This window comes from Colias philodice, chromosome 25 (assembly GCF_061535455.1).
Source record: "Colias philodice isolate Cphi_HAF_F1 chromosome 25, ilColPhil1 Martin Lab GWU primary, whole genome shotgun sequence".
Lineage (NCBI taxonomy): Eukaryota > Metazoa > Arthropoda > Insecta > Lepidoptera > Pieridae > Colias > Colias philodice.
Genome location: NC_143110.1, coordinates 8,291,008 through 8,316,863, shown reverse-complemented (window position 1 = coordinate 8,316,863; position 25,856 = coordinate 8,291,008). Strand labels below are relative to the sequence as shown.

The following is a 25,856-nucleotide window of genomic DNA, read 5'->3' as shown; positions in this document are numbered from 1 at the left end:
AAAAAAAAAGGCCGTAGTGCGGGACGGGGTAAAGGTGATTTTCATGTGAATAAAAATTAAATCTATAGTCCGACCTATAGTAGACTTTTCACTGTAACGATATCGCTATCTATGCGGGTGAAACCGCAGGGCATTGCTAGTATAATATACTTTAAACTCTTCGCGTAATACATAACTCGAATTACGTGTTTACACGTGTTTTCGCATAGAATATGAATATTTTCTGACCAAGCTTTATAAAATTTTATTTGTATTGTGTTGTATTTTCATAGCAATCATCTTTTAAAATGCTCAATTTTATATACTGCATGCGAAACCTTTGTCATACTCTTGCATTCATAGTTTATCACTGAAAGACTGCATTTTTTGAGAATTTGGCCATATCCTCTAAAATAATCCGTATTGACGCTATGTGATCGGACCCATAACCAAATTATTTCATTTTTGTTATTTTCTGTAGTGGTTCAGTAGTTCACTTTCCAAGAAAAACACTACCTATTATATTATCCAAGCTTACAAAATTTTTCTGTAGTCGCTTTGTGATGTCCACGTTGTATATCAAACTTTACATGGTAAGTTAAACAGACATAAATATAAACTGTATCATACTTGTGTATTCCGATGTCGGAGAATCGAATCATTTGTCACTATCTTACATTTCAATGCATTTTCTATGCGGTTTTTGTATGACTAATATATATATCCTATATATTAATCAAGTTGATAGGTATAGTATTCTGTCTATTTTTAGTTTTATGCAATTTAACAATTATGTATATCAAATCGCGTTTCCAAACGAACTTTCCTTAAAATAATATCTCAATGATGTAGGATGGTACTTCACGTGCGTCTATATTATTAGTATGTAGTTATTACCTATTCGTATAGATATTAAAATGTAGAGTATTAAACTTAAACGCCTGATAAAATATTTATAGCAACTTCTAAAATATATGAAGTGTTTGTGTCTTCGTCATAATTATATTTTGTTACACTTACAACTGCATGTTTTCATAATATTTAGCGAGATTCTGATTGTTTCGACTGCTGCATTTGTTTATTTTAAGCTTTTCTTCATAAAAAGCTCTATCTTTCTCAACATGAAATACTCGAAAGCAGTCTAAATATTACAGTAAATTCAATACAGTAACGAGGTTGTTTCTTATAAATAAGTGCTAATTTAGCGGTTTCGGACCAAGTAGAGCAGATTGGCAGATGTTACATGTCGAATTTTTTATGATATCACGATATTTTTGATTAGTTGAAAAATAAACATTTAATAATAGCTTTTAAATTTAAAGCATTGAGTTTAATATATTTAAAAATAAAACTAAAGGAGCATGCATTAATAACATTTTATTAATAAAAAAATATTCCAAAATGGTGAATAACAATAGTAAAATTTATAACAATTAAATATTTTTGGCACAATACAATCACAATTACTAAGTTTATACATTTTTGTACGTAAAATTATGTTATTTTGCAAAGATTTGTGGAATTATTTTTTTTTTACTTTTAAGTCTATGAAAAGCAAATAATTATAACAAAAATAAGAACAATAGAAAATAAGTCTAATCTCGTTTCAAAGCGCAAGTTTATTTTTTCATATGTTTTAAAGTTTAAAGTGAGTGATGTTCGATAACATCAGCGTAGTAGTGAGCGGAGGCGCGCGGCGCGCGCGAGCGAAGCGGGTCCGAGAAGTTCACGCGTACTATGCCGAATCTAGACCTGGGGAAAAATATGATAAAGTATTACTTTTAATGAAATAAATATAATTCTGGTAAAGGAAAGTACAATTCGCCTGCAGTAATCATTAATTTATAATTGGGGTCAATCCAGGAAACAAACTACTACTAATTAAAATACCTACTAGTAGATATACAACTTATCTAAATTAAAGATATTAATTATTGACGACGCGGTTGGCGCAGTGGTAAAGTAACTGCCTACTGAGCCGACGGTCCCGGGTTCGATCCCCGGTCAGGGCAAATATTTGTGTGATGAACTCAATTGTTTGTTCTTGGGTCTGGGTGTTATTATCTATATATGTATTTATTAAATATTATATTTATCGTCGCCTAGTACCCACAACACAAGCCTTAATTGAGCTTACTGTGGGACTAGGTCGATTTGTGTAATAATGTCCTATAATATTTATTTATTTATTTATTTATTTATAGATAAATATTGTTATGTATTTAATTTAGGTGTTACACTTGTGTGTAAAGGAAATACAGCTAGAACTTACGTGTATCCGCTGTTCCACTCGAAGTTGTCAAGAAGCGACCACGCGGTGTAGCCGGTCACGTTCACATCATCCTCTGTGATCGCTAGCAGCACCTGCACACATACATTATACATTTAGTTACACAGCAACATTAACATTAACATTAACATTAACATTTCAAACTCAAACTCAAACTCAAACATTCATTTATTGAATTAGACTACTATTTAGTAGCACTTTCGAATCGTCATTACATAAGTATTTTTAACATTTACCACCGATTCGGAAAGCAGTATCTATGGAGAAGAATCGGCCAGAAACTCCATAGTTGCTCTTTTAAATCATGTCAATATTACATAATATATAACTTATATCTAACTACATAATATATCATAATATGCCAAAGAACTGTCCTGTGGTTTTTACGCGACAACCCTCCATGGGTCTTTATCGTCCATATATTCCTGAATACTGTAGTACGCTCTCTGAACTAGTACATTTTTTATATAAGTTTTAAATTTAGAACTACTAAACTCTTTAATATTGTGAGGAATTCTATTATATAAGCGTATACCTTGACCCATAAACATTAACATTAACATTAACATTAACATACCTGTTCCAAATGGTCCCTGTAGTACTGTATGCGTGTGACGTCATCCAGCTCATCGCTAGCGGTGGAGAAGCCGTTCTCCGTGATGATGATCTCCCAGTCTCCGAACTGCTCCTTGATCAGGTTTAACTGCGCGCGGAGACCGGGGGGATTGCTCTGGGAATGTTTAATTTGTGTTAAAATATATGATAATGTTTCATAGAAGAGATAGGAACCTAAATAAGATCTGGTGCTCTGTAAGGAATTCACGCTCAAATCAATCTGATGAAAATGATTTCATTTATTGTTCTCACAAACCTCATCGGCGTTTGAATGAAATAATTGAATTTTAATTGTAACTGATCGATACGTCGTAAGTTCCTTATAAGAACCTGTATATACTAAGAACCGTATATGTATTTAAATGGTAAGGGATCTTATATTTTGATGTTGAACTGAAATTAAGTGTATACCATAGTGTGTTCAGTGTTGTTTGTTATATTGTGTTGTGCATTGTGTAGTGTTGTGTGTTGTATGTTGTATTGTATGTTGTGTGATGTGTTGTGTATTGTACCTATTGTATATATAACTCACCACGAGCCAATCAAGCCCAGCCTCCCAGCTGTCATCTACAACGAGTTCCACATTCAGCTCCGCGTTCCCATCGTTCGGCCAGAGGAAGAACGTGGTGTTGCTCGCGGGCCGCACCAGGCGGGAGGTGTAGAAGTTCATGCCGTAGTAGTCGGCTGTGCCTGGGAACGTATTTATTGAATAAATTCTTGTAAAACATTATATAATTAGGTATGTTAATTTAAATAAATTAATGTGTGAATACTGCATAATATAAGCTAAAATTATATAATTATATAAATAAATATTTTTTGTTTCTTTCCTTCTAAAATGTTTTTAAGTTATAAACATTGTATTCCCTTCTAAAAGACAATACAAAAATCAGGTCATTATTAAATGAAGAACATATTTTTATAGTTCAGGATCCATCGCCCATTTTTGCAAGTGATTACTATCAAGCTAATTTTCCGTGAGTAGCTTTATTTTGATGAAACGCCCAATAATTTCCTATACGAAACTCTCGATTGTGGTAGCTAACAGAGGTAATAAGGATACAATTTTTTGATTTGATGGTTCTCAAATATTTATTACTAAAACTGAATTTTTTTTTGTTCAATCTCAAGATAATTATCTAAATTATTCGAAAAAATAGTTGTCCTACAAAATCTATGGTTTGATCAAAGAGTCTCCCTCTTTCCAATGTGTATCGATACGAGGTCATCATAATTAGGTACTAACCAGCTGAATTTTTTGTTTTCACTTAGTTAATATTTATATAATTCAACAGACATATTGTCCTACAAATTGCGTAATAAATATTTGAGAACCATCAAATCAAAAAATTTTATCCTAGTTACCTCTGTTAGCTACCACAATCGAGAGTTTCGTACATGAAATTAATGGTCGTCTCATCAAAATAAAGCTACTCACGGAAAATTAGCTTGATAGTAATCACTTGCAAAAATGGGCGATGGATCCTGAACTATTAGCTTAATTTCTCATTCATTCAAACATCAAGTAAGCAACTAGCGGGATACGGCCAGGAAAAAGTTATTATTTTTGTCAAAACTACTATAATTTGAAAAAAGTTACATGAAAATTTCAAAAATTTATAAGTACTAAGGATTCCACGGGAAAACGGAAATCTTTCAATACTTTCGTACCTTTAACAAATTCGATTTCTTCAGCAGTGAAGCCAGGCAGCCTGGACGTAGCGTATCCTTCCATCGCACTGTTCTTAGCGACTAAAGCCTCAATACTGGGCGGCCACCCGCCCGCCGCTGAGTAGATCGGGTGGGCGTATAATAGACCCTGAATGGATATTTCAGTATATTTTACAAACAAACAAACAAACAAACAAACAAACAAAGAAACAAACAAAAATACTTTATTGTGCACCAGGACATACAAATTACAAAATCTATATATATAAAACTCAAAGGTGACTGATATAGTGATCTATCAACGCACAGCCCAAACCACTTGACGTATCGGGCTGAAATTTGGAATGCAGGTAGATGTTAGGACAGCCATTCGCTAAGAAAGTATTTCTCGAAATTCTTGCGGGAACGAGGAAAAACGAGGATGCACGTACAATGTCGTGGGCGGAAGCTAGTCAAATATATAAAAGAAAGAGAGTATATAAGACCGCCTGTTGTGCTCAACTGTGTCTCTATAGAGACACAGTTGAGCACAACAGGCGGTCTTATCGCTAAGACAACCTGGTGGTCAAGGAAAAACAGTGGAAGTAAAAGTTAACTGTTTAGAATACATAAATAAAATACATAAAAATATTTTAGTATTTTATTCGTTTGTACTAACAATAAATAGTATGTAAACCTTAAAATTTTATTTAAATTAAATAATGGGGCAGGTTTACTGTTGCACATTTACGTAATAACAAATTGTAACACGATATTTTCAAATGACTTCATGTTTTTACTATTTTTACATCATTCCGGGGAAAATATCTAAGGGTAAAAAAATTTAAAAAGTAAATATTGGATTACTGTTTTCAAATTATCCGACTCCAGACAAAAATAAAGATGATGATATTAGAATTACTTACTTTAGAAATATTCAAAAGTAAATCAAAGTGGTTAGAGTTATAACTAACACGTATTATTTTTTTTAGATTTAATTTTATTATTTAAGAAAAATACTTACAAGTTGTTGCGTGATATAAGTAAGGTATATCACGCATATCACGTATATTCAGAAGAGTATTACAGTGCTGATCAATTACTAGCTCCGATTCTTCCTTCCTCAATTGGTTTCGACTTTGAAGATTCACATTTTTTATCGGGTCCGTGTACATCAAACGTTGATTATTTCGCTATGCATCAGGATGATCAAAACACAGAAATCGGGAATAACAACAAATCCCCTAACTCGTTGATCACATTGACAACTGTGCCAATTATTGAACATAATGATTTAAGTGACATATCATCGCCAGGCTTTTGTTTTAATACACACAACATACACAATGTTTTTAATTGCGGTAATCCAGAACCTTTGATCACAGATACTATTGAAGATCAACAAAGATCCTGTATTTTTCAAGATGATACAGAAAAAATATTGATAACTGCTTCCGATAATACTATTTGCACTTCTGAATCTCTTAGGAATAATTCAAATGTGATAAGTCAATACGAAAAATCTGTTGAGAATTCATCTCAAGGACACGAAGTGACACCAAATGATAATCTTAGGGACACCGAGAATCTGACACAAAACGAGATAGCTGATGGAAATACTCATAATCTTACAACTTATACTAAGGCCGGTACAATTAGGAAAAGAAAAAAACACGACCAACCTCTCAAAGTCAGAAATGAAGTGAAAAAAAGTGAGATTAGAGAGAAACATAACGTTAAACCACCCTGTCCTGCTTCATGCAAAAAGCAGTGTATCCAAAATATATCGGAAGAGCAGCGAAAAATTATAAATGAGAGCTTCTGGAGTTTGAATGACAAAGAGAGGAAGGCTTATATGCTGCATCACACCTCAGCTAAATCTGTGAAACAAAGAACAGTAACAAGATTTGAATCAGAGGAGTACAGAAAAAAAGTAAGCTACAGTTATTCACTTAAGGACGTGCTCGGTACAAAGTATGGAGTATGTAAAACCTTCTTTTTGACAACTTTGGGCTACAAATCATCTAATGACAAACCTTTACATACGGCTTTGGCCAATTCTAACGACACGGTTGCACCACCAGTAGACAAAAGACTGGGAGCTACTCCTCACAATAAAATTGAATCTACTCCTATTAAGGAACATATAATGAGCTTTGAGCCGAGTATATCTCATTACAGGCGTGAACACGCTCCCAATCGCTTATACTTACCCAGTGATTTGACAATCAGTGCGATGCATAAAGACTTTTTAGAAAAAAATCCGTCTTGCAAAGTATCTTACGATAAATATCGAGAAGTAGTCGCAGAATTAAATATTTCTTTTGTAAAGCTTGGCCACGAAGAGTGTGAGGACTGTGAAGAGTTCCGTTTACACGATGATACACATACCAAAGAAAACCTTAAAGAAGACTGTCTAGGTTGCACGAAGTGGAAAAGTCATAACAAACGGGCATACATGTCCAGAGAGCAGTATAAATTAGACAGTGAGCTAAATGAAACTGATACTGTTGTATATTCTGCTGATTTACAAAAAGTTATCATGCTGCCCAGGATAGACATGTTCAAAACTGCTATTTTTACTCATAGGATAGTGGTTTACAACGAAAGTTTCGTGCCAACTGGTCAAGGCCGAAAAGATTTGAGTGTTTTTCCTGTACTATGGTATGAAGGGTTGTTTGGACGTTCCAAAGCCGAAATTATAAGTGCATACTATCAATTTTTTATTTTTCATCGGGATAAAAAAAATATCATACTATGGGTTGATAATTGTTCCTCCCAGAACAAAAACTGGACGTTTTTTTCTTTCTTAATTTATATTATAAATTCTAAGGATATCAACGCCGACAAGATTATCATCAAATATTTTGAATCCGGCCACACCTTTATGTCAGCTGATAGTTTCCATCATAGGGTAGAGCTGTCCATAAAACGCATGAAAAACAAAATTTATGATTTCGCAGATTTTTCTCAGGCAGTTAGCACTGCAGGAAAAAATGTAAAACTTAAAGAGATGAACATGCAAGACTTTTATGACTGGGATGATTATACCACACAATATGCACTGTCTCGAATTAAACCGCGTCCATATGTCAGCGAAATGGTTGAAGTTGAAGTTAAAAGAGGCAGTTTTGATATCACCTACAAAACAGGATTCGATCAAAATGCAATTACTGCTAGCATTATAGGAAAAAAAATTTTATAAAGTCATGTCTTGCCTCCACCAAAAAAGAAAACTGCTCCGGAAGGAATTTCAAGAAACAAAAAAGAAAATATTTTGAAATCTTTTCAAAATATAATACCACAAAATAGAATGTCCTTTTGGAGAGAACTCCCTACTTTTGACTACTAAAATTCCTTCCAAAAACCGTTTGTTTTTAAATATTTTTTTATGTAATTTCAAATTTTAATAATAAAAAAACGTTATATATATACTTTAATTGTTTTTTTTTTCAAATAATACATATTTTATTCGATAGAAAATACATTCCTTTTTGTATACACACATGTTTGAGAAGAGCTAACGAAAAAGCGGTATCTCAATTTTAATTCTATAGTTTACTAAGCGGTGTAACCGTATCTCATGAATAAAGTACATTATTATACATTTTTGATAATTTAACTAATGTGATAACAAATACACCCTATATAATATATAAATAATATTTAACAAATAAAAAAAACTATACATAAAGTATATATATAACTATTTTTACATAACTTCAATTATCTCAAAACTCGCTTTCTTTGAGTTACCGCTTTTGCGCTTAGTTGGGCAGAATAGGTTATTTATCTAGGATACACATAACACAAGGTTACTTTCTTTATTGCATTAGTTAACTACTACTATTATAAGACTGTTTTGTTATTTAATTTTATATCATCGTCTCTATTTCCTGTGTGTTTTTGTCTGTATCTATGTCTGTCTTATTACCTAGATCCTGCAGGTTCTGTGGTAAGTCCCAATGGTAGAGAGTGACCATGGGTTCTATGCCGTTCGCTAACAAACCGTCGATCAGATTGTTGTAGTATCGGGCACCATCTTCGCTTATTTTGTTGGCAAAACCATTGGGCAGGAGACGTGTCCATGATAAGGAAAATCTATAATAATAAAAATAATTCAATATTAGGAAATTACTTCACCCTTTCTTTTTATCTCATTCGAGATATTTTTAAGGTATACAATATAATGATGACATATTACCTATTTATCTCCAAAAATCTGTCATATTATCTGGCCTTTCTATACCTACTTACATTAAATTTGAAACTATATGTATACATATATCTATAAAATATCGATGGGTAAGTTAAGCTAGTATCTAATCGATCTAAAATTTACCTATAAAAGTGCAGTCCCAAATCCTTAGCCAGTTGAACGTCTGTCTCCCAGAGGTGGTAGGAATCGCAGGCAATGTCTCCGTTGGCACTTGGCCCCATTTGCTATCAACTCTGGGTTATTGTGAGTGAATGCATCCCATATGCTTGGGGTTTTATCTGATAAATAAATAAAAGTATTCATCATTTCTTATCAATCAGGGTTGCCTGAAAGAGATTGCTTTTGAGCAACAAGGCCGCCGAAAATAGTACGTATGTGCCGTGTGTTTTCATTGTATCTAATTATAGTATATCTTATTTATGTTTGGTATATTACGTACAATAAAGAATTAAATAAAATAATAATAAAAGCTTAGATTAAGGATTGGTCTCCGCGCGCGCGCTACGACTAGATACCGCCGGGCGCCGGCGTACTTGAAAAATGCGGCAACTAATAGTACGCCGAATTCGGCGTACCCAAGCCAGTCGTGTCACAAGCATTGTGTGGAGAGGGCGAACCGATAGTTTATAAAGATTTTGAACAAAATCTGAAGTAAAATGCCTATTTGCGTCATAAAACTATTTAAAAATAATACAACAAAAAATAAGAAAGACACTGGGATCACGTACCATCACTAAGTATCGTATTATTCGAAATTTCTCCTTTACTTCGAAAAATTTTTCTACGAAAACACGACGCCATTCAGTGTTGCCGTATTGCATATCCAAAAAAATACACGTGGTTGAGGAAATATTTTAGCAATAATTTGAACTTTATTTTTTCAATACTATTACTAACACATGTATAAAAAAGTATAATACAATAATTTATTTCTGTTTAACCATGTTTAACTGACTCATATAGTTAATATGTTTTTTTTATTTCCGCTTTTTTACTTTTAAACAACATTTGTGACTATAATATAGTAGCGTCGCAAGTGGATTTGAGTCACATATTCATGGATTCGATTCCCGGCCAGGTCAGGATGAAAAAAATATTTTTCAAACTTCTTTCCAAGATGCCAGATTTCCCATTTATGAGGTAAAATTTATGTAGCTGGCAGCCCAATTCTTCACACACACTAGCGTCTTTACAAATTGCCTAACACACACTACAGAAATGAGTTGCCGCACTCACAGAGCTATTGTTTTTAGGTGGGGCGGTATCTAGTCGTAGCGCGCGCGCGGAGACCAATCCTTAATCTAAGGTGGGCACATAAATGTTAAACTATTTCCGACGATTGTCGACTGAATGAAGTCGTTACAATATTTATGTATGCATGTACAATCTATGTAAAAAGTTACAATTTAAACGAACTCTTCAATAGCTTCACCAACTCGTAACATTGAGTCAGTAATAGTAACATACCCGAACATTTACACACGAAAGCGCTTGACACGTGTTCACACTATTTTGTTTGTAATTTAGTAAAAACTGCATCACAGAGATGATCCAGATAGATGTTTGTAAAATATAACACGGAGTTCCATTGAACGCTCCGCTGACCCCTTTCGATAACGGCCAGTCAAATTTCCGAGCTAACGGACCAAACGCATTTTAATGGAAAATTGACAACACTAGCTTTATTTTTTGTACGAATTTAATATGGATAAGTGCGAGCGTGATTGACGTGGCTGGGCGTACATTTATAATGGCTTAACGAACTCCCGAAATGTAAGCGTGTTGGATATTAACTGTGATAATGGAAGAAAATTATAAAGATTTTTAAAACGTTTATTATACAATTTTATGCAATATTTATAGGACTGAAATGTGGAGTTTAAAAAGCGCTTCAGAAATGTAATACATATTACGTAAAAATTGGGTCCGGGAAGTAGCTTTCAAGTTGCGCTTTTCAAATCGTATGCGCAATACAAATTGGATTCTAAATAGGTACAGACTATTAAATCAAATAAATTCTTACATCCTTTTACCATAACATCGTTCTTAATGCTATAACCTTCCGAAGATATCACAATTATATGCACAGACTAAGATATATTTTCTACAGCCTGATGGAAACCCACGCCCACACTTCCTCAGAAACCTGTCTCAATTATACAATTATACAAAACGGCTGAATTAATTAAATACAAATACACGTGAATAATATTCTGCTACCTAAGTGTCCGTGTTAGAATGTGGGTATGTACGTTTGTTTACAGCTATTTTGCATATAGATTGTTCCGGCTCTCATGAATTCAAATAAGCTTGAATTACTGCGCGTATCAAATTTCAACTTTTCGCGGTAACTGTCGGCGTACAAGTTTATATTTGGGATAAGATGTTATGAAATCATGTTAGTGGAAGCTGAACTGCATCTTAATATGATTAGTAATTAAACTTAATTGAATGGATAAGTGCGTAAGAGAAATGTGTTTACCTACAAGAAATAAATATATATATAATTTTGACTACCTAGTGGTGTAAGAAAATTAAAAATGAAGGTATTTAAGCTGGCATAGTAATAAGACTATTAACCAATGCCCGTATTAAAGTGAACGAATAGTCGTAAATACCACAATAAACCGTAAGGTAGAAATAATGTTATACATTACCACATTAGTGTTTAAGGGAATTGAGATACAGGTAAATTATTATAGCAATGAACTATATTTAATTAAATTCAATTTGATTGGAATTGTTTGATTTATTTAGTTACGTGTACGCTTTAACGCTCAATACAAAAAATAATATTTACAGAAATAGAAACACGTAATAAACGAAACAATTAAACAAAAAATGGTATTCAAAGTAGGTATATATTGTTATTTGAAATATACGTTATATATTTGAAACTGAATGAGCAATTTATTGTATGCCGAAATTATTGTAATTTTTCGATGAACTATTTTTATAGCTTTTGTTTAACATATTTCGTTTAAATTGGAGCTATTTCGCAATTAAATTCATAAAATTATTTTTTGAGCTTATACCGGATTATGCTAAAACTTGGCAAACAATAAAAATAGACCTGTTGATTAATGTATTGAATAATCCGGAAATTAAAGATATAGTAACGATAAACCACGAAATTAATATTCAAGTATATAGGCATCTTCCATAGCGCACTGAATTCAGAAACCTTTTACGGAAAAGATCCGGCAAGAAATCCGTGTAGTGTCTGTTTAATTCAGTCTTTTTACACACTATTTCTTTTAGCAAAGGAAATGTTCGCGACACGAAAGCGGAGTTGCAAGAATCATATAATATTTTTCTAAAGAATGGATGACAATTCCCGTAACTCAAGAACAAAATACTGAAGTAAATTTCCTGTTACTCTTTTAATGCCGACCGCCTCCTTGGTGCAGTGGTTGACGCGTGAGCGTAACACCGAGGGGTCCTGGGGTTGATTCCTCGGAGGAGACAAAGAAAAAAAAAAATGGCTCGGTATGGCAGGACACAGAAGGCTGTTCACCTACTTGTCCCTAAATAAAGTCGATCAGTGAAACATGTCTAATGCATCTATCTGCCCCTTACCCTACTAGGGGACATGGGACTTCACACTTCCTGTTCTTCATATTGCCTCCTAAGCACATTATTATTGCCCTAAATTTCCTTGTATAATGTATCACACAATTTGGCAGGAGTTGGGAAAAGTTGGGAAGTTTTGATTGAAAGTTTACAAGAATTTAATGGGTGTGTAAAGTTTTGCAACCATCTTTGGAGCGAGTTTCAGATGCGACGCGACATGATTTTATACTAGACTTTTCTGTGTATCTACCTACATCTATTTATATTTTTATTTCTTGTCTTAAAATATTATATCATTTACACTGACTTTGAATTATCACATAAGATACCTACACTAGTGACTAGAGATACGATTTTCACACTTTTTGTTCATTTTTTATTTCAATAATTTATCAAGTTATGCTTAATTATTAAGTTGTAATTTTTTTTCCAATTTCACATTACCTTATAACAAACAAATAAATATAAAATAACGCACACATGGACCTATAAATCACAATAATTATTTCACTAAACCAACAAACTAAGCCATTCACAAATTTCTGGTACCCATAAAATGTAAATCAAACGCGACTCAACGTCAGAATTTCCATTCTGGGTCGACTCGGTGTAAATCATTGTAATTCTATTTTACTCGGTTCCTTTTCACTCATTAGAAGGACTTGAGGATTTAATGCGTTGTGAGGTTCACTAACGATGTGCGAAAATGATGAGACCGCTTTTCGTACGTGCTCGGTTGAATCATTTTTGTGAATATTTACAAGGATTTGGTTAATGGACTGCATTGTTCATTAGCTTTGCGCTTTGCTAATGTAGTACCTACTTGAGTAAAAGCTTAGCCTAAGGGTGCACTCACACACATCAGTCACCGTCACGGCACGTCACCGGACAGGATTAAAAAAAAATATGTATCAATAGTTCTAGTATGACTCTGTTCCCACACGACAGTCGCCGGCACGAAATCTATCAGTGACGTCACCGGTCAGGCACGTCAAATAATCTTTCCATACATGTATCATACTTTTATCCCCACTCACCCGGTGCCGTCACGTCTCAGTTCAGTCAGCGTCGTGCTACCGTCAATTGCTACATGTTCTCTAGCGTGACACACGTCTAATCACTGACTAACCTGATGTATATGTTCAATGATTCAGTCAAACCGGCGACGTGACTGACGGACAACATGACGGTGACTGGTGTTTGTGGATACGTACACGAACCGTCACCGATCAGTCATCGGTGACTTGACGGTGACTGATGTGTGTGAGTGCACCCTTATCCTTCTTTATTAAGAATATGATTCTAAATTTGACGTGTGTGCGATATCATGCGGCATTTGGATATAAATTTGTTAGCAGTCAACCTTTCTAATTTAGGTACGTATGTGTAATATTAGTAACTAATAAAAACATTCAAACACCTATCATGACGGTTCTTAATATAATCTCAGTAAATGTAGAAATTATTTTAATAATAAAACTAAAAACAACGTATTTCTTTGTAGTTTGATAAATAAAAGCGGAGATTCAGATTTGTGTTCACTTCTAACGATCTACGTTACATCTAGAATATCTCTGTTAGATTTAACGAGTTTTTGTTTACATCTTTTATAAACAAAATGTTATCAATTGTAACGTAAATTAATCCTTTTAATAAGGCATTATAATAAAGAAAAACTAAAGACGTTAAATGGACTGTTATAGAAATCACGCCTAAACTTAAATAAAAAAACAACGACGTGTGACTCGTGTCAGAACAGTTGCCAAGAACCCGACAAAGCGTATATTTAATTTTTCTCTGCGTTTTGGCCAAATTTACTTCCGAATATGTTTCATGTGAAGCTATAGACATACATTATCTAGGGGAAATCTGTTTTGTTTTAAGGAAATAACTTTATGTTGTTTATGTGTTGCGTTTATACGAATTTCTGCTGTTTTTGTTTACATTACTCGGGTTTGCGTATGTAGGTATTAGATACAGATAGAATATTTCATATCTCTAGAAGATTTTTAAGCACGAGTTTTCTTCTTTAGTTTAGTTTCTTCTGCAGTTTAGTCAAAGATGATGCTAATGATGAAATCATTGAATGCTTTTGCTTATCTTTTTTCCCAAAAAATATTTTTGTAGTATCAACAAAAATCCAATCTCTTCAAAATAAGCCTCGATTTATTTACAAGCACACTAAATGTAGATCTAATTTAGCTTGCGGGAAAGTTGCTTCATTTTATTGCCTGTCTCCATTGAATCGTTTAACGGCTACGCCTGTTCAATTAAAATCAAATTTACTCCCCTTGTTTGATAAGTGACACGAAAGTCGCCAACTCTTGATTTATGTTCACCCGAAGATTTAGTATATATATGTACTGCTATGGGTTGTTTGAACAGGAGAAAACGTGAATTAGGTATATTGTATTGATGTGTTTATTGATAAAGGTCATTGAACGATGGTTTAATAGCGCAAGGGAAAAGTCAGTAAAATATATAGAAACTAGATTTCCGCCCGCGGCTTCGCCCGCGTTTTCAAAGGAAAACCCGCATAGTTCCCGTTCCCGTGGGATTTCCGGGATAAAACCTATCCTATGTGTTAATCCAAGTTACCCTCTATATGTGTGCTAAATTTCATTGTAATCGGTTCAGTAGTTTTTACGTGAAAGAGTAACAAACATCCATACATCCATACATCCATACATCCATACATCCTTACAAACTTTCGCCTTTATAATAGTATTAAGATATTAAGACTAAACTGTTTACGGTTTACTAATCTGGTATTTAAACATGGCAAATTATCATTTTAAATGGAAATAATATATTATTATTAACTTTATTACTACTAGGTATAGTCTATAACAGATTTTTTTCTAAGTAGAACAAATAAGTACATGTATACCTTAGGCTAAACAAAAACTTCACATTTACAAATAAAACTTTCGTAATACCTAGGTACCTACTTCTTATCACAGTATCAAATTAACGTAATCACAATAAAATTAATGGAATTTTCTCATTTGCAGGTAAATACAAAAAACAAAAATCGCTGGTGATTTCTATTAAGATATTCAAAATGGTAAGTGATTCTACACCGTACAATCATTTAGATTTAAATTAAGATTGCTACAAATTGATGGGAAACAGGAATATTAGTTTTTGATAGCGATATAATGTGTGGTTTGTTTGTTGAAGTGTGGATTTATGTTAATATGAGGTATTGAGATTAATATTGATTGAAGGTGAGATTAGGATATGATTTTTATTTTGGTTGTAGGTATTGATATTATATGCGTATGCGACTAAGAAATACGTACTTGTGATGTTGAGTTGATTTAATTCGCATGCTCTTTTTGGCCACAATATTCGAAACGTAATTTTTGTTAATTTAAGACACATGTTTTGCAAATAAGCAATATTATTAACAAAATAAAATGTACAAGAATAAAGTTCTTCAGTAGAGTAACTAGCGTAAGTAGGTATATTTTTGTTTATCGTTCTGAGTTTGGCAAAGTTTTTAAAATGTAACCAAGATTTAAAAATGTTGCAAATTTTACACTTTTTATACGTTAGAGCTCTAAGTAAACCCTTCTGGGTTTAGTGCCGCTTAGTGAAAAGCTAAATGCTAAGGGTGCACTCACACACATCAGTCACCGTCACGGCACGTCACCGGACAGGATTAAAAAAAAATATGTATCAATAGTTCTAGTATGACTCTGTTCCCACACGACAGTCGCCGGCACGAAATCTATCAGTGACGTCACCGGTCAGGCACGTCAAATAATCTTTCCATACATGTATCATACTTTTATCCCCACTCACCCGGTGCCGTCACGTCTCAGTTCAGTCAGCGTCGTGCTACCGTCAATAATTGCTACATGTTCTCTAGCGTGACACACGTCTAATCACTGACTAACCTGATGTATGTGTTCAATGATTCAGTCAAACCGGCGACGTGACTGACGGACAACATGACGGTGACTGGTGTTTGTGGATACGTACACAAACCGTCACCGATCAGTCATCGGTGACTTGACGGTGACTGATGTGTGTGAGTGCACCCTTAATGTAGCATGATGATATTTGACACATTATGCGTTTTAAAACTGATTTTAAATAAGGATTATGTATGACATGTTAGGGTTTAGTTTTACGATTCGAAATAAAAATTAACGAATGCATAGGTATTTTTAAATTTCAACACACAATTTTAATAAAACAATTAAGGATGTTATCGAATTAAAGTATCTACCTATCAAACTTAAATATAACAAATTAAGTACACCGTAGTTATTTTTTCGCGATTATTTTTCGTGTTTCCATTACACGTTTCTTATTTCTTTTCACCCATGCATATTTACGTACTGCACATGCACTCGCATCACATCAATATGCTATCGACTGAGTTCCGTCTACAAATACATAACGAAAATCAAATACAACAAATTGAAATCTATCTGAGCTGTACAAACAGACCTACGTAGGTACATTGAGCAAATTTAAAAGTAAAATATTTATTGTCCGCTCTATGATATTGTGAACTCTACGTCTTTATGATATTCCGTTGTATTTTTGTTTATCTATGGAATAGTGAATGATCCGATTGCTCTTTTGGTATAGTGGTGAGTGCTTTTACGTTGAGAGGTTTTGTGTTCGATGCTCAGTGCAAATAAAATATTCTAGAGGAATACTAGGTAAATCTTATTATGACTTTACAAGCTGTCCCTGTATACGTTGTTTTGCCTGCCCCTTTTTTCATCATATGAAGCTTCCTTGTGCCTTAACAAAACTTAAAAAAAAATAGCTGTACCTATTGGTCGAGCCGTTCTCGAGTCTAAGCAACTACTGTCTAGCAAGTCTAAGTCTAGCAACATATTGGGCGATTTATTTCTATATTCTCGTAAAAAATCGATCATCGAAACAGATGTGAAATGCATCAACCCCTTATCCCAAAGGTCAATGTACTCTACATATTCTTTATCTATTAAATTGAGTAATTATCTATACTAATATTATAAAGCTGAAGAGTTTGTTTGTTTGTTTGTTTGTTTGTTTGTTTGTTTGTTTGAACGCGCTAATCTCGGGAACTACTGGTCCGATTTGAAGAATTCTTTCGGTATTAGATAGCCCATTTATCGAGGAAGGCTATAAGTATAGGCTATCATCACGCTAAGAGCAATAGGAGTGAACCAACGCGGCTAAAACCGCGGGGCACAGCTAGTAATAATATAAAGAAAAAAAATACGTGTGGCACTCGAGGACTGCCGCAGTAAAGCTATTGCATAGCATCGCATCGCTGTGCCGGTTGGAGTGGGGGGTGTTAGGTTTTTTCGTTACGGAATTTTTAACATTCGGTCGCCGCGCTTAAAGTCCGAGATATAAGCTATGCAATAGCTTAATAAATAGCTAAATCGATTGGAAGTTCCTTCTTATTTCCGAGCTTAATACTAATCCCTAAATGGCCAATAAAATCAGCAGACGTATTATGAAAAATATATGAAAATTATAATTATAAATGCGAAAGTTTGTGAGGATGTGTGTGTGTTTGTGTGTTTGTTACTCTTTCACGCAAATACTACTGAACCGATTACAATGAAATTTAGCACACATATAGAGGGTAACTTGGATTAACACATAGGATAGATTTTATCCCGGAAATCCCATAGGACGGGAACTATGCGGGTTTTCCTTTGAAAAGGCGGGCGAAGCCGCGGGCGCTTATCTAGATATAATTAAATAAACACAGAATGATAAGACTGAATCATATAAATTCATCTTTATCTCTTTGGGTATTGTATTTTGACGTGCTTTTATCGCAAAAATATTAAAGTATGCAGTTATCTGATCTATAATATGTATGCTTGTATATTGAAGTTCACGTGCGAGGGTGTGGCAAAGTTCGGTGCTTTCTCTGTCCCAATTTCCGTATGTCCCTTTGTATGCTTAAATCTTTGAAACTACGCAACGGATTTTGATGCGGTTTTTTTCAATAGATAGAGTGATTCAAGAGGAAGATTTTTATAATACTTAATTATAATTTATTAAATTTTAGATAAAGCGGGCGAAGCCGCGGGCGGTAAGCTAGTAAGTTATAATATAAGATAACTCTATTGTAATGTTATAATTATTTAGATAATGACGATAAATGAACAATATATTTTTAATTTTTATTATTATTACTTTAAATGATAAAATGCTAATGTTCGAAAGATATTCGTTGAAATAAACTTAAACTTGATTAAACACATTCGTATTTATTATTTTGGTAGTACCTATAAATAGTTTGTCTATCCCTAGAGACGCCGCGCTGTGCGATTCCCGCTCTGATTCAATACATTATATAAAATATAAATAATGTAATATAGTGTAGCTTTGAATATATACATATGAACAAGTATTTACTTGTTCATATGTAAAATTTACGCCTATTTAATAGGCGTAAATTTTACATATAATTATCTTTGTCCTAATCATCACTACATAGTATAAAACAAAGTCGCTTTCCCTGTCCCTATGTCCCTATGTACGCTTAAATCTTTGAAACTACGCAACGGATTTTGATGCGGTTTTTTTTAATAGATAGAGTGATTCAAGAGGAAGGTTTATATATTGTATAATAACATCTGTTCAAGCGTATTTTACATTAATTGAATTGTTGTTGTGAATTGATAGATGCGATGAATGTAAATCCAGTATGAAATAAACAGTCAAAGTGAATACACGTATTTTTTCTTCAATATCCCTCTACTGAGCTAATTTGAACCTTAACACAACAAACATAATATGGACCATCGATGCCGGATTAAATTGAATGGAGGGATTAGCGAGCTCGACCAGCGAAGACAAAAGACTACATTCCTTAGATAACACGGGTGTTCTTTGCATCGGTATTGTGCAGTTTTAATGTAAACAAGTTAGAATTGAATAATTACGTTTTTATAACATTTGTGAAGATTGATTATTGGAAGATTTTACTTACTATTTACGAATATAAAAAATGTCGCCGCCTACTGTGGAACAAAGTGGATATTTAAGTACATTGGAAGACTTAGCTAGTACTTTACAAAAAACACAAACGAACTTAAAGAAGTGTCCTAAGCAGCGATTAACGGAAGGTTATATCACAGCGCGATTGCAGACGATCGAAGAGTATTGGGCATCGTTTAAGCAAGCTCACAACGGTCTTGTTAAGTGTACGCCACGGGAACAGAAGGGAATATTGACATACTTCCTGAACGAAGAATATTATTTATATGAAGATTTGTATCTCAACTTAGAAGCCGACTTACGGGATTTATTAATTAAATTGAAACAACCGAATCAACCCGCTCCGCCGTGTGATATGTCAATAACATGCGTAGAAGGTCAACAATCGTTTTCTAAGTTACCCAGGATACAATTACCAACTTTTTCGGGAAGATATGAAGACTGGCCCACTTATCAAGATTTATTTAAAGCGCTCGTTCATGACACTTCATTAGGAGATGTACAGAAATTACATTATTTGAAAACAAGTGTTTGTGGTGAAGCCGAGATGTTGTTAAGAAATATACCTATTACCGGGTCGAATTATAAACAAGCGTGGGATACATTAAAGGGACGATTTGGAAACAAAAAGATGATTGTTACTTCTATTTTAAAAAGATTATTTAACCAAAAGAAAGTAGTGAACCAGTCTGCAAGTCAAATTAAAACAATATTAGATACAACAACAGAGTGCATACAGAGCCTTAATAATTTGAATATTAACACCGATTCTTGGGATCCTATAATTATATTTCTGGTGGGGCAGAAGTTGGATACAGAGTCGTTAAAGGACTGGGAGGAACTTACACACAAGGATGGAATTGATGAACTATCTACATGGTTAGAACTGAAGAAGTTTCTTGAAGCTAAGTTTCGTACACTTGAACTTGTCACGCCAGTAACAACATCTACTAGGGAGAAACCTTCAACATATAAGTCACATCACGCCACAGTCGAAGACGGCCGCCGGGATATTTATCAATCACCACATGTTCGTGTTTCACCGGTATCATGTACTTATTGCAACGGTGAGCACTACATATTCAACTGCAAGGAATTTGTGAATCAGTCGGTTGATGCGCGACAAGAGTTTGTGAAGAAGAATTATTTATGTTACAATTGCCTTCAACCGAATCATAATGTATACCGATGTAAACAAAGGAAAACATGTCGAGTTTGCGGAAGTAAACATCATTCACTTTTACATAAGGTTAGACTGACACATAAGGACGAAGATGAACAACCACAACCAGAACAAAACATTACAACAGCATACTTCTCTAGAGAACAACCCGATCAACAAGTATTGTTAGCGACAGCACAAGTTATGGTTAAAGCGAAGAACGGTTACACACACATGCTTCGTGCTTTAATTGATCAGGGATCAGAGGCAACATTCGTTTCTGCGAGAGCAGCGGCACTTTTGGGTTGTACAAAATCCAAAATCAACGGTGTAGTCTCAGGAGTGGGAGAAGGAAATCGTATACAAATACAACATCTAGTCGATCTCGCAGTTTCGTCACGATGGAAAGAAGAAGATGATAGTATTGAAGTCAGGGCTTACATTCTTAAGACTATTTCAACAAGTTTGCCCTCAACACACATCAAGACGAACTGTTCAGAGCTCCAAATGTTACCATTGGCTGACCCTACCTATCATACACCAGGAAGAATTGACATGTTGTTGGGAGCGGATGCCTACTGCAAAATTATAGAAGAAGGATTGGTAAAATTATCAGATGGGTTAGTGGCGCAGAAAACACGTTTGGGATGGGTTATATCAGGTCGAAGAGATGAAAAGGTTATAGATAACAAACACAATATAATAACACTACATATAACAAGGATGGTTGCAGAAGATAATGATTTACTTAGAAGGTTCTGGGAAATAGAAACAGATGTCTACAAAAAGAAGAAGATTCAAACAAAAGAAGAAGAACTATGTGAGGAGATTTACAAAAATACAACAAGAAGAGATTCAACAGGACGATATGAAGTACATTTACCGTTAAAACAAAGTATAGAAGACACGATTAAATTATGTGGAAAAACAAAAGAGCAAGCTATGAGAAGATTTACACAACTAGAAAAGAAATTTGAAAGAGATGAGAATTTGATAAAAGAATATACATAGGTTATACATGAATACAAGGCAATGGGTCACATGAAACAGGCAAAGAATGTCAATAGCGGTAATGCTATTTATCTGCCGCATCATGCAGTAATACGTGATGACAAAGAAACGACGAAGGTACGAGTCGTCTTTGATGCATCGGCTAAAGGTTCTAATGGCTATTCATTAAATGATTGTATGATGATTGGACCTGTGTTACAGCCAGACCTCAGAAGTTTAATTGTAGCGTGGCGAATGCATAAGATATGTGTTGTGGGGGACATCGTTAAGATGTATAGAATGATCAACATGACTGGTAAACATACACCTTTACAACGCATCTTATGGCGAGATAATCCTCATGATCAAATTGAAGAATATGACCTAACAACTGTAACCTTTGGTACAGCAGCAGCTCCTTATTTAGCTGTGCGTACTTTACTACAATTAGCAGATGATGAGTTGCATAATTATACGGAAACTGATGTTATTAAAAGGGCTTTCTATATGGATGACCTCATGACAGGAAATGAAAATATTGAGAAGACAAAGAACATGTGTAAAGAAATAACAGATATATTAGCTAAAGGAGGGTTTCAAATGCAAAAATGGTCTAGTAAATCAGAAGAAGTATTGAAATATTTACAAAGAAATGATATTGATACAAGGGACAAGATAAATATAAAGTTAGATGATGTAATAAGAATTCTCGGATTAACATGGGATAGAAAGGATGATGCATTCAAAGTATCAGTAAACTTACCAGAAATGAAGCTTCCTGTAACAAAGAGAACAATTCTATCTGATGTGGCTCGACTTTTTGATCCTTTTGGGTGGCTTTCGCCTGTAATTGTTACTGCGAAGATTTTAATACAAAGATTGTGGTTATGCAGCTTAGGATGGGACGATCAACTAACACCGGATTTATGCGAAGAGTGGATAAGATACAGAGAACAACTTACACATTTGCAAAACCTCAAGATACCACGTTGGTTAAAAACTACACTTGATAATGACGAAATTGAATTACACGGTTTTGCAGATGCTCAAGCTTACGCTGCAGTTACATATCTGAGAGTTATGCATGAAGAGAAAGTACATGTAACTATACTTGCATCACGAACTAAGGTTGCACCATTAAAGCAAGTATCAGTACCTAGATTGGAACTTTGCGCAGCAGCCCTACTAGCGGAGCTGATTGAAGATCTTGTGGAGGTGCTAAAGATACCTAAAAATAGAATATTCGCCTGGACCGATTCAATGGTTGTACTTTCATGGTTACAATGTCAACCGATTCACTTGAAAACTTTTGTTGCAAATCGGGTTGGAGGTATAACACGAGTCTTGGATAATGAATGTTGGAGACACGTCAAATCTGCCGAGAATCCTGCAGATATTGCAACCAGAGGCATTGACGCATGTGATGTAGTAGATTCTGAGATTTGGTGGATGGGACCGGTTTGGTTACAACAAACAAACCTTCAACTTGAGAGATGTGATGTTCCAAAAATAGATTTAGAAATGAAGAAGCTAAAATGTAATGTTATTATAGAAGAAAAGCCAATTTGGGAGAGATTTTCCACTATGTCAAGAATGAAACGGGTACTCGCATATTGTAGAAGATTTGGTAAGAAACGGACAACACAAACACATCATTATTTAACATCAAATGAAATGGAATACATATTAGAAGAATGCATAAGATATTATCAAAACTTGGTTAATGAAAAGGATATAGAAGCGCTAAAGAAAGAAGGAAGAGTGAAGAAACGAAGTATACTTATAACATTAGCTCCATTCATAGACGAAAGAGGCCTTTTGAGAGTAGGAGGCCGGTTGCAGAATGCATCACTGTCAGATACAACTAAACATCCTATTATAATACCGAGTCATCAACACATTACAAGGTTGTTAGTTAACGAAGCACATACAAAAACGCTCCATGGTGGCATACAACTAATGTTAACTTACATTAGAACAAAATATTGGTTCACGAGTTCAAACGGCCATTATTTATAAATTGATAGCGTTGCCTAAAGATTTTTAGTTTATTTGGTTTACATTTATACACAATTGTTATTTACAACTTTACAGTCCACTAATATGTTATTTACAGTTGTTGTATAAATTTATTTGAATGTTATTAGATGAGTTCATGTTGATTTTACTACTGTATAAAAAACTATTGTTTTTGGCCGCCGGTATGTTCAAGCGTATTTTACATTAATTGAATTGTTGTTGTGAATTGATAGATGCGATGAATGTAAATCCAGTATGAAATAAACAGTCAAAGTGAATACACGTATTTTTTCTTCAATATCCCTCTACTGAGCTAATTTGAACCTTAACACAACAAACAACATCCATTAAATAGTGGAGAAGTACTGTTATTTTTGAGGTTTCTAATGTGATGTCGTAAAAAATTACATTTTTTCCGCTTACATTGCAAACGCAGGCTGAACCCTACGAGTTTTATCAAAATAATGTACTAATTGTTATACACATTGAAAAGGTCTACAGAAAAGTCCGCGATGGTATATGTCTATCTCTTATGGATAACCCACAATAACTTTTTTTTGTCATTTACTTTTTATGACAAATAATGGCAAATTTTCGATGCGATTTTAACCAATACAGCATTAATCATTAACCAATTAAATACCTTGAATACATTGTCCATTTAATATAGATCTATATGGCCCTTTACACCGTATGATTTAAGTGAATATTTTCGAAGATATTACAGACTAGGTTTCAGCCCGCGGCTTCGCCCGCGCAGTCAAAGAAAAACCCGCATAGTTCCCGTTCCCGTGGGATTTCCGGGATTACGTCATTTTCCCGGGATAAAAAGTAGCCTATGTCCTTTCTCGGGTATCAAAATATCTCCATACCAAATTTCATGAAAATTGGTTCAGTAGTTTAGGCGTGATTGAGTAACAGACAGACAGACAGAGTTACTTTCGCATTTATAATAATATTATAACTCCATACTAATATTATTAGTATGGATTTAAAAATTGCGGGACGTAGCGTTTGCGGCGGTACCGGCCGGCCGCCCGGATATATATTTTATACCCGTGCGAAGCCGGAGCGGGCCGCTATGTTTTTAATTTTTATAAACAACGTTCACAGTTTTTCTGTAGTGTATTTAGTATCAGCATTGCACCCGTGCGAAGCCGGGGCGGGTCGCTAGTGTAATATATTTTAAGCGTAATTAGTTTCACATTTGTTATCTTAACGAGACAATTATAAATATTAAATATTGAATGTACATAGATAACATAATTTTATATATTTTATAGAGTATTTGAATGCCATAAAATCAAAAATATCAAATTCAATACAATTATAATTAGTAAATTTTACATAAAATATTAATTTGGTATATCTTTTATTCTACCGAACTGGTTTTGGTGAAAGTTTACAGAATCATCTTATTTGAAGAATGTGTGAGACTATATCTATAAGTAGGAAAATTAAATCACTGTATTCACAGTTAAATCAGAAATAATCAACTGGATCGATGGTTGATTAAATTTTAATTTTTATATTTACACAGTTACACTTACCATAACTGTACATACAAAATCATAAAATGTAGATTTCAAAGTTCACTTCATGTTGTATGAAATTCGAGAAAACTTCATGAAGCTCACGAGTCACAACACTCATTTGTTAATAATACATATATACGTAGTATATTATTATTAGTCTGTGCATAATAGATGTTCTAAAACCATTGCAATTCTGGGCAAATTCATAATCAGTTCGTAATAATAAAAGCACGAAAAACATCAAGTTAAATTTGTTTTTTGAAAAATTTGAAAATCGATCCACAATACGCGGGAAAAATCGGCCAACTTTTTTTATGACGTAACATAAAGCTGTGGACTCACCGCTCACGTTCCAAGCACCCTCGACCTGGTAGGACGCGGTGGCCGCTCCGAACTTGAAGCCCGCCGGGAACTTCTTCGCTGAACACGTCAGTGTCAGCGCGCTGAAACCGAACCAAGAGACAATTAGAGGCAATAACAGACGTATTAGAAAATATTATATTATAAAGTAATGAAGGTTACGGAGAAATAAATTCTTATTAAGGTTTAAAAGACTATGATCCAGCAAGCTGGTAAAAAGCGATTTAGAAGAACATTATTTTGGTTTTCTTAATTTGTTTTCTTTCACCGATGGGAGCATTATAGGTTTAACATTCCAAACATTTATTTATTCAAAGATTATATTATTTATATGGCATGTTGATTTCTTTAACATGTTTTTCTTCACAGTTGAAACGTCGTGGTGTGGTTCAGTGTAGGATATAAAATGATGATGAAATAAATTATTTTTTTAAGACCGTCTTTTTTCTGTTTTCGTTTTTCTATAAAGCAGTTGATTATTTGTAATTA

At 34.1% G+C, this 25,856-nt stretch overlaps 1 pseudogene across 1 annotated transcript; it reads right to left on the bottom strand.

Moving 5' to 3' along the window:
* Positions 1-1,429: 1,429 nt before the first annotated feature.
* On the bottom strand, positions 1,430-25,670 carry LOC149477546 (myrosinase 1-like; annotated as a pseudogene). Its single transcript, XR_016317683.1, has 10 exons — positions 25,660-25,670; positions 25,350-25,450; positions 8,877-9,031; positions 8,469-8,635; positions 5,559-5,578; positions 4,556-4,703; positions 3,417-3,574; positions 2,847-2,999; positions 2,252-2,343; positions 1,430-1,731 (listed from the first exon to the last, which is right to left on the bottom strand). The product of XR_016317683.1 is annotated as a myrosinase 1-like (transcript).
* Between the last annotated feature and the right edge of the window lie 186 nt (positions 25,671-25,856).